At 40.4% G+C, this 13062-nt stretch overlaps 1 pseudogene; it reads right to left on the reverse strand.

Moving 5' to 3' along the window:
* Positions 1 to 916: 916 nt before the first annotated feature.
* On the reverse strand, positions 917 to 1290 carry LOC132236994 (large ribosomal subunit protein eL32-like; annotated as a pseudogene).
* Between the last annotated feature and the right edge of the window lie 11772 nt (positions 1291 to 13062).

Here is a 13062-nt window from a genome sequence, read left to right on the forward strand (position 1 = left end):
TAACTAACAATTAAACCTATCCATCTTGTGCCGCTTCTCGGTATATAAAATTGTATGGATGAGGGAAGAAAAATACCCTCAATAAGCCCACAATAGCACATGGCTTGCTTCAAAAATTTCCCTACGTGTTTACTTGCCACAACACATTAGGTTTATTCATGGTAACATTGGAGGGGTTCAGAGGCCTCAATACAGTAGAAAATGTGTGGGTAAGAGGGGTTTATCTGAGTGCACATTCTTCTAAATTCCCTTTCGAAGGGGTCTTCAAATAAAATCATTTAAAGCTGCCCTTTGCCATATTAATTAATGTAATCATAATTATATGAAAAATTAATTGAAAATTAGTCTTCACTTGTCTGTGGACATGTTTCTAAAGAGATTTAAGAATTTATTAGAGCAGTATGTGTATGCATTCCATATCTGTGTATACACGTGTGCACATAAGCACATAAATGTATGAAATACACACACTTATGTGTCAAAATGTCATTCGCTCAGGATAATGTAAGCGACAGAGGGCCTGAGTGTAACAGAAAGGCAGAGGAAGGGCTGATTCACTGTCTGCTTGAGCTGGGACATCCACCTCCTTCTGCCCCGTGACATCGGTGCTCAAAGATTGGGGCCCACACCATCACCCCCACCCATTCTCAGACCTTTGGGTTTGGTCTGGAGCTCCACTACTGCCTTCCCAAGGCCTGCAGCCTGTACACACAGGCCCTGGGACTTCTCAGTCTTCATCATCATGAACCAATCTTTCAGAATAAACCTTTTTCTAAAAAATATGTGTATCCCATTGGTTCTGCTTCTCTGAAGAACCCTGAGTAGCACAGATTTTGATATTTATATGCTTTGAGCTTTCTTGGCAGAATTTTATGGTTTCATTAACACAAATACACTATGAATACAAGCTGTCTATTCATTTTTTTCGCTGATTAGTGACTCTGATGGCCGGCTGGGCTGCTCTTTCCTCAATGCTTTTGGGATTCTACGAGGAGACATTGTGAGCAATCTCAGCACAATGAGATTTTGCACTTCAAGCTCCTTGACACTGTGGACCAGGAACTTCCCAAAGCCACTGGGCAGCTTGTGCTTGGTTTTCTTGTTGCTCCCATAACCAGTGTTGGGCATCAAGGTCTGGCCCTTCAATCTTCCATGCATCCTGTTGTCAATGCCTCTGGGTTTCCGCCAGTGAGACTAAATTTTAACATATCTGTCTGACTGATGTCGGATGAATTTCCTGGTCCTCTTTTTTATGATCTTGGGTTTTACAAGGGTTCTGAGGGTGGCCATGGTGCTGAGTAGGAGATGACCACCACCTTGGTAGGCAATGCTGAGGAAGTGGTATTTATATACTTTGATACATAAGGTACGCAAATGATAATGCTGAATCTCTCTTCAAAAAGAAACCATTGCTGTTCTGTGGGCTATTAAATGTAGTTTTACTGAGACCCCCAGAAGGAAGTGGCGAGTTAAATATTATCAGCTGATTATATGTAAAAGCTTGAACAAGAGGAAGAGTGTCATAGCATGTGCTGTTCCTGCGCCCTTTATAATGGTAGCTACAGTGTGTGTGTGCCATGACATGGGGTCCAGAGGAAGCAGAAATGCTCACCAATGTGTGATGTGGAGATGTATCCCTTGAACTCCGTGGGGCAGGGGCTGGTCTGGGTTATGAATACAGAGAACCGTGTCAGGAAAATAATAGTGGTGGAAGGAAGCTGTTGGTTGTAGCAACTTGAATAACATTTGTTCAGATGGTAGACAACGCAATAGTGTCCCAAGAACCTTTGACTGTGTTGGGAGAATTGAAGGGTGCAGATGGAACTGGCATTGCTAACCAGCTGCCTTTAACATAGGGAGATTATCCGGGAACACTCAGGTGGACTGGACCAGGGTAATCACAAAGGTCCTCAAAATGGAATGAGAGAGCAGAAGAGGAAGTCCTAGTGATGTGAGAACTCCAGGAATGTCTCTGGCCTCAGAGGTGGAGCAAGAAACCATGAGTCTCTAGAAGCTGGAACTGCCAGGAAACAAATTCTCTCTAGACCCTAATGAAGGCACTAGCCCTAAGACATCTTGATTTTAACCAGGTAGGACCATGTTGGACTTCCGACCTATAGAACTGTAAGATAAAAAATGTATGTTTTATGCCACTGAGTTGTGGTCATTTGTTACAGCAGCAAAAGAAAACAAATCCAGTTCAGTAAGCAGCAGTGTTTCTAAAATGCATTCCCATGGGCTACAGAAATCTATGTAGAGTCCTGTGGACATGGTGAATGGGAAGGCTAAGTGAGCTTGAAAATGTTACTGTCTTAAAACAAAAAAAATTCCAGATGAAATATTTAAAATTTCAATAGTTTACTAAGTAGACTTCCAGCTTCCAGAAAGAGCAAATAGCTTGGTTTGACTAAACTCCTCATTTTCTTTAGTTTATTTTGAAGACATAGCAAACAGAGGCAAGCAGACACCTGGGAGATTCTGTCCTTGAAAGACAGCCATTAACAGGTGAGATGAAGGAGGTCTGACACTTTTTCTGAGTGTACTCTCCGCTCCATCTACAACTCAAGGCAACAGGTGTCTAGCTGGCAAGGTGTCAGAGCATAGAGTTAGCTACTTGTGGAGCAGCCAGAAATTTGGGGGGATTCCAGAAGGAAGGATCCACAGAGAGGTGAGCCAAGAACCACCATGTAAAATCCATCCCAACACCTGGTTGGTGACTAAACTTCACATTCAGGCGGTCCCCAGGAGCCCAGTGCATAGGCAGGAGCTGGCAATTAGAGGGATGGAGTGGGGATTCCATCTATGTGTCCATGTGTGCTAATTTTACCTAAGCCCCCTCAAAAATAATACATAAAACCAGTATAAAGTCAATAAGCCATCAGGCATGGAGAGTGGGGGTAGCATAGATAATAGAAGAATGGAAGAACAGTAATAATGGTTGGAGCAGCATGCTACATATGCAGGAAATCAATATACAATTTTGTTACTTATACTTAATTTTCATTACAATGAAAATATTTTGGACATTTATTAATATTTCATAACTCTGGTTTGAGTAGGGGTCTTGGGGCATGATCGTGAGGATTTCTAGGCACCTAACCACACATTCACCCCATCTACAAATACTACAAAAGTTCCCAAATCCTGCCCACTCTGCCCCTACACACTGTTTCCTGGGTTCACCATCCTCCTGCCATGACATCGTACAAGGTCATCTTTAACAACCTGAAATTATAAGAAGTTACTTCTCATAACCTTTTTTTCCTGGCCATCTTTGGGAGTACTACCAACATCATGGCAACCTAAAATAGCCATGGTATAAAAGTCACCAAACTATGGAAGGTCATTAAAAATTATGGTTTTGTTCCTCAAGGGATCACTGAGCCCAACACAGAGACACCAGGATATGTTTTCTGCCAAAATTGAATAAAGTCTTCTCCCATCCAAGTCATCCCCTGGTCGCTGTGGGGGAGCTCACAGTAACAGTTAGGGAGCAAGAATGTAATGTCGACTAGATACGGCCTCTGCAGAACCGGGGGTTGGCTGTGAGGATACAGTGGGTGTGCTCTCCTCTCTTCTCTTTTTCTTCCCTGTCCTCTCCCAGTTAGGAGTTTCAGAAGAGCTTGTGGAAAGTGCTCAGAGCAGCAGTTCATGTTTACTCATAAAGTGTTTGGGGTTGTTAAGATTCAGTATCAAACCACAGGGACCTTAGAAAGAAAGTCCTACTTGAACAATGTTTCTCAAAGTAAAGGTACTTTAAAATATTATCTCAAGAGTGGTCTTTGCTCTCTTAAACCCATGGTGGTTAAAATAGCCTGATAAGTAGGGCAAAGCAAGAGTGAGCGATGATAATAACACAGCTTTCTGAACATCCAGCACTTAGAACCAGTAGGAGCTCCAGTCTGGCCATGCTTTTTGCAGGAGCTGTTTGCAGGAGCCACCAGGCAAGCAGTGTGTGGCAGAATGTTTGAACATTGCTGTCCACATGCTGGCTTTGTGGGCCGGACATTTTTGTGCCAAAACAATTATTTAGGCATCCCTTAGTTGCATAATAAATGTGCAGGTCCTGAAACAATCCTTGGAGGGGTAAGACAGGGGTGTGTAGGAGGGATATGAAGAAGGGTACACATAGGGGAGGGAGGGAAGAGAACATGTGGGACACATTCCTCGTCCCCAAAAAGCTTACAAGACAGACTTAGAGATAATAAATCAGCCCATGAAAGTACAAAGAGAATAAAGGATTTAAATAACTGCACAAGATAATTATAGAAATGACAGTTGACACTCTGCCCCTATAATGTAAATTAAGCTGGTAAAAAGTCCTATATGCACAGAGATATATCTTCTGGAATATCAGAGAAGGTTAACAGTGAAATGTGATTCAAACTCATAAAGTGAGACTGGTCATTTCAGTGGGTGGGATGATGACAGCGCATTCATGCAGATCAGAAGTTGCCTGGTGTGAAAGGGCAGAGAATGACTCCATTTGGATGGAGCAATGGGTCACACTACTTTTAAGGTGGATCATAAGTAGGTACTCTTGTGAACATTATGAATATGTTGGAGCAATGACAGTAAAAACAAGGAGAGTGTCTGCCCCATTTATTTGGCTTTTGTGGCTCACATCTTATCACACACGACGTGATAGCTGAAAAATTTTTTCTCACTATCTTCCAAGCAATCCTAATGTGATAAAGGTATCAGAATTGACAAAGTGGTTAAGGCCAGGCTCCAATGTGCTCTGACAATAACAACAACATGGAAGGAAGAACTGAGGAAAGTCATGATTGTTACTTGCAGTTTACTGCAATGTCTTAATTTCCTCTCATAATCTATTACAGATCTGTCATCCATGAACTTATTTCTATTAGAGTATATTTTATTATTTTCATCAAAATATGACATTCATGTTGGAAAAAATCAAATAATATTAAAAGATATGTAATACAGATTACTAGTACTATCCATATCCTGCCTTCCTTTCTTGGGCACACAAAAATTTCAGCAAGTCATTGTCCTGTGGTTTAATGGGGTTGTTTGTGCCACAATTTCTGATATTGAAATGTCGTCTTGTTTGTAGTCTGAAGTGATATGGTAAAAAGCCCCACACAACTCTTCAGCTCTTCCCTCCCCATCTAAGGGTCACTGGTGCACCTCGAAGCACCATATTGAGGTGGTGAGACAATGATGGAGCCTACTGGGTCTCTGAGTCACCACACTGAAGGGAACTTCCCTAAAGAACTTTATATCTGTAGAGTAATTGGGTGAGAAATAAACCCAAGTATGTTAAAGCTATGAGATTTCAGGGTTTAACTATTCATCTTACTTGACTCATCCTACTGTTTACATCATTATAAACAGCTGCCTTCTACCCTAGACCACCCATTACTACAGAGAACATCATAGAGAAAAGCTATTTTTACTTTAACTTTTTCTAGTATTTATCTCTTTTGTTTTAAGTAAGATACTTATATTGTTATTTGTTGACTTATCAGTTGTAATCATTATTGATTAACTTCTCTAATGGCATATGAAAATGCACATCTTTTATACCCACACTTCCCATTTTTCCTAGAGAGTTATATGATAACTTTTGCATGAATCAGTAGTAAATGGTTGCATTACTTTAATTGTGTACATGTTAATCATTGCAGCACAAGTAGGGATCTATGATTACATTTGAATTTTTATAACGTTTGTTTTTCTTGGAGTTAATAATCTCCTTTTTTTTCATTTGCTTAGTCATCTATATACTTATTCTTAATTTTTTCCAGCATATTAGTCCATGCTTCTCAATATTTTCCCAAATACTCAAGTATAGCAGATAATCTATCAATTCCATTTAGTTTCTCCCTGCTCAGCAGTTGGAACTTGCCACTCTTTTTTTTCCACATTTTTTCTTTATTGATTAAGATATTACATATGTGTCCTGTTCCTCGCATTGCCCTCCCCTACCCCACTTCCATTCATGCCCTCACCCCCTCATGTCTGTGTCCATTGGTTATGCTTAGATGCATGCATACAAGTCCTTTGGGTGATTTCTCCCCCTTACCCCCACCCTCCCCTACCTTGCCACTCTTTAGGCCTGCCCTCTGCTCCCATTCTGGGGATTACTCAAACTGCTTTGTGAGGGAGAGCCACAACTTCCAAGTCTTTCTTACATTGATAACCATTATTCCTGAAGCCAATACTGTAGTTGCTTCCTAAGAAAATGTGAATGGAAAGAAAATTGATAGTCTTCACAACATGAAAATAGCTTTATTTATTGCTCTTTCTTGAGTGATAGTCGTGTGGGTATAGGAATTAATTTTGAGTTACCCAATTCCATGCTGATTTCCATCTGGATATAATGTGTTCTCCAACACTACACTCTCCCGAGACTTTAGGGCCTAGAGGACATTCAGTTCATCCTTGGGGTTCTAAAACTTTACAATTATGCTTCTCACTGGGTTTCCTTTTTTTATTTTCATTTAATAATTTTCTTTCTTTCACTTTTTCTGGAATTACCATTAGTTAGATCATGAACATCTACATTGCCCCCTAACTTTCTTTTTATCTCTTTCATATACTAGGTGAGTGATGTCCTACTCTTTATTTTCCAAATTTATTAATTTTGTTTTATTTTTTATCATATTTTTAATTTCTAAAATCTTTTCATGAATTTCCAAGATGCTACTTATGTTCTGATTGTTCTTTTGTTGAATAGCCTCTTGTTCACCTAATTTCTCCAAGCATAAAAATTACAGAATTCTCTTTCCCCTTTATTATGTATGTTTCCCATGAGTTTCCTTCTCTGTTTAATTTGATCTTTCTCTTTCATGTTTGGAAACTCCTTTTATGTCTAGTTATTTTAAGCTGTTTATTCACTATTGAGGCTGAAGGCCTACACATTGATTGGAACTTCTGTGTGTGGGGACCTCAGAGTTTGGTGGACGAGTGTGAGCAGGTTTGGGGGTTCCTCAAAAGAAAATGCCTGGTATTCTCTGTGGCAGAATTCAGTTTCTCTAGACTTTTGTCCAAAGACAGATCTCTGCCCCCGCTTGCTTGGGGACGCTTGGCTGATAGGATTGTGGATTTGAGGTGAGAAGGGAGCTGAAGGTACTACCACCCGTCACACATTTGTTTATTGACCCTCCCCACCCCCTACTCTTTCCAGTGACTCCAGCCTCCTGAACAGCTCAGGGGTCCTGCAGGTGAGGTGTCCCTATTTTCTCCAACTCCCCCTCTCGCCCCACCGCCCCCTCAGGAGCTGGGTTTGGCTTTCTCCTGTTTGTGGATATAGGTGTTTTCATGCATCAGCTGAGCTGAACTCCTCACTGCTCATCTCACTCCTGCATTCTATTATTGTCCTCTTGCATTTGAGCTTTCTTATTGTGTACTCTCACTTTAATGGGTATCCTAGGATATAGGTAGAAAATGTGATCCCACATGGAAATAATGAGCTCCAAAAAGTTGTCACTTACTTTGTAAACTAGTATTATTATTTTGTAGCCAAATTCACATCTTTCACACTTAATAATATGACTCTGAGATTAGCAACCCTAGATTTAGTGAGCTAGTCTTATAAATTTAGACCACATTATTGTTATTTTCCTAGAAATATAGCAAGAAACTAGAAATGGTCTTAAATACCATCCAATCTAACCTATTTACTTTGTAAGAGAAAACAAAAAGAGAGAGACTCAGGGAAATTAAATGTCAACTTTAATGAAAGAGCTGTTTATTGGCAGAGTCCAGTGAATATATAACTCTTTCACTAATAATCCAGTGCTCTGTCTCTTATATTCTTAATTACTGTAGCTTCAATCATAAATCTAAGCCTATTACCCAAGTAGCAGTGATTAGAATGAAGGAGATATTTTTCAGTTTTCAAATAAAAGCAATAGTGGTATAAGACTTAATCCAACCTATTTATTTTATCTGAAAGACCAGTATTTCAAAGTAAGGTTATTGGATAAATAAAACATATTAGCTTCCTCAAAATTATGAGAAATATAAGTACGAGATGAAACTTGTAGAGTGTCTCTATGTGGCTGTTACCAAATTGGTTATTAAACATTGATTTGGGAGTTTTAAAGAATGTTGATGACCCCTAAAAGACCTTCATGTAAGCATCTTCACATTTGTGCTGTTTGCTTGTTTTTTTTCCACCTAAGCAGCTACTTAGACAGCCTCGATACATGGTGCAGAAAATATGGAGACATAATAAGAAAGTCCATTTTCACAAAACAAATAGCAGGAAAATGGTCAAACTAGTTTGTGATGCCATTACAGACTTCAAGCAAGCTGTTTCAAGATGGAGGACTGGCCACCTTCTAAAGATGTGGAAATAAGCCTAAAAATGTGTTTGTGGATGGCTGCTGGGGCCTTGCCAGTGCAATGCAGTGACCCCTGAGCTACATCAGCAGCAATCCCCACAACCCCATCTGGCTTGTGCATCAACATGCAAACTGCAGTTTATCTCCTGTGGACTCTCTTCATTCACCTTCCCTTAAATGACTCCCACAGAGTCAACAATCAGCCCCCATTTTTACACCTGACTTGAGTTTTCTCATTCTCTCCCATTGTTGCAACCACCACCTACAAACCGAGGACACTGCAAAATATGTCTTCAGTATCCCTTAGCAGTAATTAGCATTTTTGAGTACATTTTATTACCAGACCTTATGCTGAATCTTTTGTATACATCATCCCTTTCAATGCACATTTTTTCCTGGGAAGGAAGTACTATTATTATGCCTATTAAGCATCATACCATACATCAAAAAGGTTGTAGGTTTGATTCCTGGTCAGGGCACATATAGAAGGCAATGGATTGATGTAACTCTCTCATATCAGTGTTTCTCTCTCTCTCTCTCTTCCTTCCTTCCTCTCACTCTAAAAAAAAAATAAAATAAATAAAAATAAATAAATCAATGAACATGTCCATGGCTGATGATTGGGGGGGAAAGGCGTGGGACCATCAAAAGTCAGCAAGAGCCTCATTAGCCAAGGCCCAGACTGGCCTGAGACTACAGAAAGGAGTGGCAGATGAGGTTGTGCAGTAGAAGCACCGACACCAGCCTTCTAGTCCATGAGATCCTTGGACAGGAGAAACCCATAAAGGGTTTGAACTAGTGGGTGTGGGGTCTGACTCCCCTTTAGCAGAATCAGAGGGCCTGACGTGGACTGTGTGGTGGAAAAGGACAGGAGGGAGGTTGCAGCAAGATGAGATTCTGATAATCTAGCGTGAGTGGAAAGAGGTGAGTAGACATGAGAGATAAACACCTCAGACCTGGAATTGGAGGAAGAGGAACAGAAGACCTGATGAGTGTAACATTCTGAGGCAAAACCCACAATTCGAACCGCTAACATCCAGTGCATTCCTGTGTATCCCCTGCTCCCCAATCATGTACAGTGCATCAACCAGGAAATGAGCTAACACCTCCACTCTGCCGTATAACCAGAGAAAGACTACCACAGGCTCTGTGCATAGATACTGTGAAAAAAAATAGGCTAAAATGAATAGAGCAGCAGTTCTCAACCTGTGGGTCGCGACCCCTATGGGGGGTCGAACAACCCTTTCACAGGGGTCGTCTAAGACCATCGGAAAACACATATATAATTACATATTGTTTTTGTGATTAATCACTATGCTTTAATTATGTTCAGTTTGTAACAATGAAAATACATCCTGTATATCAGATATTTACATTATGATTCATAACAGTAGCAAAATTACAGTTATGAAGTAGCAACGAAAACAATTTTATGGTTGGGGGTCATCACAACATGAGGAACTGTATTAAAGGGTCGCAGCATTAGGAAGGTTGAGAACCACTGGAATAGAGAGTGGGAAAATAACAAGCAAAAGGTGGAGGTGGGTGATAAGTTCCCAAGAAAAAAACAAATATATCTAAATAAATGCAAGCCCATACCTTCAAATACATTAGAAAGAAGTTGTAATTATGGAGGGTAGGGATACAATGGAGAGCTGAAACAGAAATAATGGTGAGTGAATAATCAATGTTAATATGAACCAAAGATAAAGTGTGCACCTGCCCTACAACGAGCCACAATTAGCAGTTAGGACTCACAGGGTTCAATGACTGTTAGGAAGACAGGATGATGTAAAGAAGAAACCAGATGTTTGAATAAAATTCTATGTTCATGACTGAGACGCAAAATCACACTTCCAGAAACTTTTTAATTTTGATCCACTCTTGAAAATTCAAATGAATTAAGATATAGAGGAAGAACTTAAGACCAAGTTTCCTCATACATAAAATGAGAGGGCTAGAATATTTTTGCATAAAAATAGCATTTATTAATTACAAACATAGACTTTGAAGAATAAAAAAGAGGATAAAAAAAAGCAAAGGGAGAGATGGAGATAAAAAGTCCTTATCCCTCTGTCATCTAACTATAAAATTAATTTGGAAATTATGACATAAAAGAAGGTCACCTTGCCCCACGGGAAAAAAGGAATGCGCATTACCTTTTCCTAGCGTACCAGCGGAAACAGACTTACCACAGGTAGGAAAAGCCATTAGCAAAGGTTGTTAGACGGCCACTTTCACCTGTCAAGAGTTGAAGAGGATGTATTAGCCAAAATGGTGAGCTGATGTTAACTGTCGAAAATGACCAATTCTCAGGCCTGAACTGGCTTCAGAGCAATTTTCACTCTCCATTTCTACATATCAAATATATGCGAAATGGAATGTTACCAGAAACGTTCCGCCTCCCGTTACTTGTCATAGGAATCCTGTCGCTTTGCATCGGCAGTGAAAGAGGAAACACTGGGTTACGGTGATGAGAGAGAGTACAGATGAGACGTGTTCAGCATGTCCTGGGCCTCTCCTGTAAGGTAGACACTCCTCCCCCTGATCTGAGCCCAGCAGTCAATTGCCATTAGAAAATAATAAATTAAAAATTTAAGAAATAAATAATGTATACGTTTTAAATTGCACACGGTTCTGAGTAGGGTGATAAAATCTCTCATCACGCCTTTCCCTTCCCACCGGGGACGTGACCCATCCCTTGGATCCATCATCTCCAAACCATCTGCACTTCCTGCCCCTTAGTAGCCGTCTGGGTTGTGAGATCCACAATGGCACTGTCACAGTGCTTGTGTTCAGTGAACCCTTATTTTCCTTAATAATGCCACATTTACATAACTGTTATTACAACATATTTCTATAATTGTCTATTTTATTACTAGCTATTATTGTTAATCTCTTACTCTGCTTAATTTATAAATTAAACTTTATCATAGGTGTGTATGTATAGGAAAATACATAGTATATGTAAGGTTTTGTACTGTTCATGGTTACAGGCATCCACAGGGGGTCTTGGACCATACCCCTCACAGATAAGGGGTATGACTATAATAACAAGAACAAGTAAGACACAGAGATGCATACTCAAATAGGCCCCATGTGTGTGGAGAAGCCAGGACTCCACCTGGACACTGCATGTAGCCTAACACAGGGTCGCGCCCCCTCTCCCCCCACAAGCCACTCACCTTTCTAGGTCTCCGAACATCTGAGTCACAAGGAAAGAGAGTGATGATAACAAGCCATTACTGAGCTTCTGCTATTTGTCATAAAATGTTTATCTGCTTTGCAAAAGAAATAATAAAAAAGAAAAACACTAACAACTTTGAAGGGTTGCTGATAAGAGAAGCGAGAAAAGAGGTAAAGACTAGAAGGGAAAATGGACTTGTCTGTATGCACCTCATCTTATTATTTTAAGAATGGGAACATGTAAACATAGCACTTAATTTTAAAAATCAAATAAGGAGAAAAGGCACCAAAGCAATATCTAAAACCATCAAACACATTGGAAACCCATTAATCAATGCATTTCAAGCTGGGGATTTCACCACAAAAAGAATTGCTTCCACTGACTTTAAAATGCAGTGTTTGAATTGCAGAAGGAAGTGGGTAAGATAATCAACCAAAGACCTCATATGCATTTGCATATGCATCACCCATGGACACAGACAATAGGGTGGTGAAGGCCGCGGGTGGGAGCGGGGCAGGCTGGAGGGGGTCAATGGGGGGAAAAGGAGACATTTGTAATACTTTCAACAATAAAGAATTATTTAAAAATAAATAAATAAAATGCAGGGTTTTACCTGCACATCCCTGGTGTTAAGAAAGCACGAGAACCACAAAGAAATCACAAGAGCATCCGGAGCCCTGGTTAGTAATAACAGGAGCAGTGTTATTCTGAGATTCTTCTGAATGCTTTTTGAAACTATTAGGATAAACGGCCATGCCATGAGAAAGGAAGATTTTCCCAAAGTTATAGATGAAGTCAAAGAAATTAGGAGAAAGCCTTGTCATCTTTGGCTGGAGGACAGGCTGCCAGCCAGGCAGGAACGGCCCTGCTCAGGATCCGGTTTAGGAATGGGGCTCAACCTCTGCGGGCCTCTGTTGTCAGAAGAAAATCAGAGAAAGAAGTGTAGTAAGTCCATGATGAAGATGCTTTGGTTTGCCAAACCCAGAACACTAACAACACCAAATGCTGGTGAGGATGTGGAGCAGCAGGGACTCTCATTCATTGCTGGTGGGAATGCAAAATGGTACGGCCACCTTGCAGGACAGTTTGGCAGTTTCTTCCTAAAGCTAAACATTCTCACCGTACCATCCAGCCATCGTGCTCCTTGGTATTTACCCAATGGCGTTGAAAATATGTCCACACAAAACCTATACACAGGTGCAGCTTTATGCATAATTTCCAAAACATGGAACCAACCAAGATGTCCTTCAGAATAAATTGCGGTACAACAGAGGATGAGCTCTCAAAACATGAAAAGATATGAAGGAAACTTTAGTGCATGTTACTAAATGAAAGAAGCCAATCTGAAAATGCTACATACTGTATGATTCCAACTATATGACATTCTGGAAAAGGCAAAACTACAGAGACAGTAAAAAGATCAGTGGTTGTCAGGGTTGGGGAAGGGAAGGATGAACAGGTGGAGCACAGAGGCTTTGGGGGCAGTGCAACCACACTGTGTGATACAATAAATGGATACACGTCATGTTATAGTTGTCCAAACCCACAGACTGTACA

This window comes from Myotis daubentonii, chromosome 1 (assembly GCF_963259705.1).
Source record: "Myotis daubentonii chromosome 1, mMyoDau2.1, whole genome shotgun sequence".
NCBI lineage: Eukaryota > Metazoa > Chordata > Mammalia > Chiroptera > Vespertilionidae > Myotis > Myotis daubentonii.